At 38.3% G+C, this 6,208-nt stretch overlaps 1 long non-coding RNA gene across 1 annotated transcript; it reads left to right on the forward strand.

The window, feature by feature from the left end:
• The first annotated feature begins 1,314 nt into the window (after positions 1–1,314).
• LOC118242398 lies at positions 1,315–2,524 on the forward strand. The gene is made up of 3 exons (XR_004776837.1): positions 1,315–1,404; positions 1,758–1,871; positions 2,504–2,524. It is a non-coding gene; the product is annotated as an uncharacterized LOC118242398 (long non-coding RNA).
• Positions 2,525–6,208: the final 3,684 nt, after the last annotated feature.

Raw genomic sequence — 6,208 nt, forward strand, 5'->3', positions numbered from 1 at the left:
CATCCGTTATTCTTAAAATACAGTACCTCTGTCAACATTAAATTTCTTAGGACTAATATAAGTACCTGCTTACTGATTTTCAGCCGTCTACATGCAAACGTTTGCCAGAAATCCCACATTGAATACACCAAGTTTTTAAAATAGATTTACACAACAAATGTGCCTGTCCTTTTAAAACATGCTTCTGGTATAAGATAACTTGTCATAGAAAATTCATTTACCATCAAAGCAACTGCATGACGTATAAAAAGTATATAGAATGTTTTTTATTTGCATGCTCACATCTTTGTACAAAAACACTTTTACTTTCCTTCGTAACCTAACACAATATATGTAAGCCTTTAATGCACAAAATGAAAACATGATACATGTAGCAGTCTTCCTGGATAGACAGCTAAGACCCTCCTTTGTTAGTTTTTGTCATTTTGTCAGACTCAGCAAAGTCAGAGAAACAAAATCAACACTATCAGAGAAATGAAGGGATAACAAGAAACAGGTGAAGGCAATAAAGAAAAGGAAGAACAGACCAAGAGATAGGGCAGAGAAAGAAACTAAACTGAAACCACACAACCATATAGTGCAGGGCCTTGGGAACTGTTGCCATGACACCCTTGCTCACCTTTGCCCTTCAAAGCCTCCCTGACCCCAATGACCTTATACCCTGTGGGTCAAGATGTGAAGTTTACCCCGAACCCCAGGTACTCATAACAGATAGTAGAAGAGGTGTACTTTAGAGGGTACTGCCCTAGTGGTGGGACTTAGGGACCTAGGGCTAGTCAGAGTGCTTATGGATCTAGGGCTAGTGTTGGAAGATTCTGGACCCTTCTGTTTGTTACCACATTCCTTCTGAAAAGTCTGAGCCCTTCTGTTCAGTGAAAGGAAGAACCTGAGTGCTCACAAACCTGCACATCTGACCTGAGTACTCACAGACCTGGATGTCTAACCTGAGCAGTCACAGACCTGCACATCTGACCTGAGCACTCTTCACTGTCAGCACATCTGTAAAGACAGACAGCAACACCTATTGATCTGTAGCATGATAGACCAGCACAGGCTGGTAATCAGACATCACCTGCTCCTCCACTGAAGAAGATTAGACTTGCCTTAACGCAAAAACAGAGTCTGGATATAAACACAAAAATATGGACAAGAAGGAGAGTACTGCAGAGAGCAGTAGTTTAGTTTTGGCTTAGTTTCTGTGTTGACTGTGCTATGATGTGATGCTCATCCAGAACAGGAAACAGTAGTGATTTCCATTGAAACCTCTAGTGAAACCTCTAGTGAAACCTCTCTCTATTTGGTCTTGTCTTTCAGTTCCCTTCTCTAGACTGTGTATGTGTGGAGTAGCAGTTCTCTTTCTGGTGAACTCTGTAACACTATCAGCAGAACTGATCCTGTCAGCACGTAAGTAAACACTACCTCATCAGAAATATCTAAACTATTATCAGGCTATGATTTACTAACTGAGGAAACTGTGGAATATGTGAATTCATAATGCAATAACTGGATGCAATTTTATGAATTGTTATAGTTTTTAAAAATATATATATTTACTTGCAACATACATATTGCAATGATGTTAAATTGTTCTTAGCTATGTTCAATTATATTAACCAGTTATTAACATTTATGAAAACGACATCTTAGTAATTTCACATGAACAAATGAATCACATGAATGTGATTTCCACAACTACAGTAATTCTGATAAGTGAAAATGTACCTCACTCCATTTTCTCTTTTGTTTATGATCATTAGGAAACGGTAAACGTACATTTGAAGTTCTCCAAGTGATTCTCCTTCCGTTTGAATGGGTCTTTGCCTTAGGCTGCATTATTGCAATCTTTGTAGTGGAGTTCTCAAAACAAAAAGGTAGGTGGAGACAGTCACAGAAACATCAAAACAAATAATCACAGAATATCTAGTGGGCATAAGATGGCCTGTACCAGTTTATGGGATTGTTTTGCAGGAGTCATTTCCTAGTGTGTCTAGTGTAACACCTTAGTGTTGCACTAATCAGGCTCAGGTGTTTCACAGATTAGATAATGAAATATTTAATAATCAGGCCAAGTAATCAGTAATCAGACTAAGACATTCAGTAATGTGACAGTGTAATCAGGTCCAGGTGTTCAGTAATCTGATTCAGGTATTTCACTAATCAGACCCATGTATTCAGTATTGAAGAGGTGTCCAGCATGTGTTGATGTAAAAACATCTTGAACTGGTTAATGAATCTTAATGGACCCCACTGTGGTAGCTCAGACTGGTGTGTATTACCGAGCCCTTTTATCAACAGAACATCATAACAGCCAGTTGCACATGCCATCTTAACACAGCCCCATACTACTACATAACACTATGTGTTTCTCATTTAAAATTGCATTTATGTAAAATTGCTAACCACTAGAATGAATTACATTTTATTTAAAACTACTGTAGAACATCAAAACAACTGGTTTATAGTAGATCTATAACTTCAACTTCAAATTTTGTCTAAAACACAGACAAAGAAGATTATGAAGAAGAAGAAGAAGAAGAAGAAGAAGAAGAGCTAAATGCAATACAACTGAACCATGTAGAGGACTCAATACCACAGCATCCTGCAGAGGTAGGATATCCCACACTCACATTCTTCACACACACTACAGTAAACACATACGTATGTAGTGCATCATGCAAGGCATACTTACATAAACATCTGTAGCGTATTAATCATGGAAGGCACAGTCACTGTTTCTGATATACGGCTATAGAAGTGTAATTCTGACAAAAACAAACACTGCAGTCAGTCAGGACATATGACATTTGTAACGCTGCTGGCCCGAATGCCACAGAGCGTGGGGCAGGACAGCAGAAGTGGCACTCACATACAACTACAGAGGTGAACATTATTAAACATTTAAGACTAACAATATACACTTAAATATGAAAAGGTGGAAACAGACACAGACGTTCGTGCTACAGCTACTGTTTACATTAATGACTCACAAAGAGACATAGGTAGCGAAAATAACAAACAAACGGAGAACGCACGGACAGGGGTTTAAATAGACAGACAAGACATTAACATTAAACCCTATACATGTGTGTGCAATACCGGGGGGCGTGGTTACAAAAACACAGTACATTCGTGAATCCCCCTGCACGCGGTGGGCCATACCACATGACTATGGGGGAGGAGCAGTCCATGACAACATTAAGTGTAACACCAGACTGTTTGCACGAGTTACATGTCTGCGTTGTGGGAAAAATAACTTTTGATCTTTGCTGATATTTACATCTGTGCAACATGGGAGAGTCAAAGGGCCCTGGATTAGGAGCCAGAGAGGTCACATGGTTTACATTAACCACAGACAAAAGACAATTATTTCGTATAAAAATGTTTCAGAATCATCTTCAAAGTCATCCTTAGAGTAGAAACATTAGCATTGATGGACTTACCTCCAACTAAATACACGTAGTTCTACTTTTACTTCAGCATACTTTTTGTGATTAATTACATCCATTTAAATTCTAGAAAAACATCTGTATTTCTACTAATTGATGTCAGTTCTGCCTTTGACACCATCGGTCATAAAGTACTTTTATATAGACTTGCAAATGAGGTTGGATTCTCAGGAACAGACCTAAAATACTTTGTTGAAATGGACACATTTTGAGCAGATGTGGGGTCCCCCAGGGTTCTGTTCTGTTAAAATGCTTTTTTCAATTTAGTCCAAGACTCTGGAATATCTTACCAGAGCTTTGCAGATGATAATCAGATTTATTTGCCTCTCTCACCAAGTAACTGTGGTCTCATTGACTCACTATGTCAATGCGTATTACAATGTCAATGCGTAAACATTTTACAAATGGGATGTTTCATCACAAGAATTTTACCACTGTAATTTTGGGACCACTGTAGTGAACTGATGAACTGTTAATGTCTAAAGATGAATGTAAAATAAATAAGAAGAATGTATGTTATTAATAAATTAAGCATATTATTCATACTGTCTCTAGGGTGGTCACATGACAGATTCATGACCTGCAGAAAAGCCTTCCCCTGGAATGAATGTCTGCGTTGCCACGGAGAGAGGGGTCAAGTACGTTATGAGAAGCTTGAAGATGAGATGGCCTGCTTCCACCGCTGGAGGCATTAGCCCTAGTCCGCATGCACAGGGTATTTTTTAAATGGAGGTTTTCCTCCTTGAAGTGGAGTTTCTCCTCAGTCTCACACTAGAACAGAATAACTGTATATTTATGTGTAAATTTGTAACAAGTCCCGTTACCAATGTTTAAATCAATGCTATTTTACCAATGTTAAAATCAGTGCTATTTTGGCTGCATCTGCCATTGCACAACATTGCTTCATGTAAACAAAGGAGATAATTGTGCACCCTTAAAACAAAAAAGATAACAGCAATCACTCTTGATAATACAAACCAAAAACTCATTTTCCCTGTCTACATGACAACTGAATATATTTATCCAGGAAGGAGCTTTGCAGTCTTTGCAAGTGGAGAAAAAACCCCAAAACACACAGAAAAAGCTATGTTTTAAAAAACACCCATGTACATGTGAACAAGACCTTAAATAATGGCTGTTTGAGCAGCTGACCAGTGGACATCCAAGTCCAATCATCTGTCAGCTTTATTATGTATTAGGAGGACCCAGTGTGTAGTGAGGCTCACAATATGTGGACAAAGCCAATGAAGCTAACAGTGACTTCTGAAGTGTATTTTTGTTTGTTTTGGCATTTATAATTAATGACAGGGTTTTTTTTAACAGCAGAGTAATGCTTGCCTGGGTCCACACTGCCCTGCTCAGCTCACTGAGCACCAGTGTTATCTTATGATTCATTCTCCCACATGTTCTTCCAGTACTGTTCTCTTTCAGCTCTGGGTGGCACAGTCAGAGTTATGCTGAATTCTGACTGAGAGTGCACGTTTTAGTCTTTTAGCTGGTGTTTATTTTGTGTATCTCTGCAGTTTGGATATGCCAGTGGTGTTCACCAGTTTAGCAGACTCTAGAGCCTCCGTTATAGGTCACCCATTTAATATCTTCCATAGTCAGACACCATCTTTCATCTTTATGCCCTTCTGAAACTCAAATGGTCTGTCAGATGCCTTTTATTTCATCCATCTCCAGTTCAAAGGCATCGCACCCATAGGAAGTAAGGGGGAATGTGCCCCCTCTGTTTTTACATTTTGTTTTATTGTAATGATCATTCATTTGTGTCATATTGTTGCGCTGCAAAATCAAAACAGCTTATTTTTATGTCATTTCTTAAACACATTTTAAGAGTTGAAAGGGGGGGGGGGGGTTATCTTCACCAGTAATCACACAATAGCAAATTATGAAGATCATCATCACCAGGTAATTAGTTGTACTGACAGTGAAAAAGATCGCAAGACTTAAAACCTCTGCAGGGGTCAGCTTATTTCACTTCACTCCATCTCTGTTGTATGTACACGCACGTGTATACACACCTTCTTGGGTGTATGTGTTGTTTTGTATATGTATATATTATTATTGTTATTAGTAAAGCATTATATTTCTATAAAATGTATTTCCATGTTTCCCAGTGTAATGCCTTGTGAAGAACCTGCTGATTATAAATATTCAGCAGAGGAGTTTCAGCTGCACCAATCACTTTACTATATTTAAAATATTGCTGATGTTTTCTGTCACTCACAATCAGGTTGCATCCCATGCACTCATGGAGAAGGTGAGCACTGATTCAAAAACACTTTGAAACATTTCTTCCTACTTCCTAAATAAGTACAAGCATATTGAAGTCTTAGTACAAATAATTTCTGTATCATCATTTCAGACACTAATCAATAGGAGTGCTTGGTTTAATTATCTCCAATTGTGTTATGTATAATCCATTAGACATGACACAAGATGTTGCAACCTGTTCCACACATTTTTAGTCAATAGCATTTAATTACCATTCACCCCGATTTCTTTACTTCCATGGTATGGCCCTACATCATGGAAAGAGACACATTTACCGCTGAAGTGTGGTGTGCTTCATTAAATGCTGAGTCATGGTAAATGACTCTGACCCTAGACAGAGGGATTCAGAAGAAGCAAAACATTCCACGTCTGACCAGCAAAGGAGGGAAGAAGCTTGATTGTTATGTCTTCAGTCTGTGAGGAAATGTTAGTATTATTTGATATTTATTAAATGCTGAATATGCTGATTTTTGTTTTTCTGTACA

Source organism: Electrophorus electricus, chromosome 14 (assembly GCF_013358815.1).
Source record: "Electrophorus electricus isolate fEleEle1 chromosome 14, fEleEle1.pri, whole genome shotgun sequence".
NCBI classification, from domain to species: domain Eukaryota; kingdom Metazoa; phylum Chordata; class Actinopteri; order Gymnotiformes; family Gymnotidae; genus Electrophorus; species Electrophorus electricus.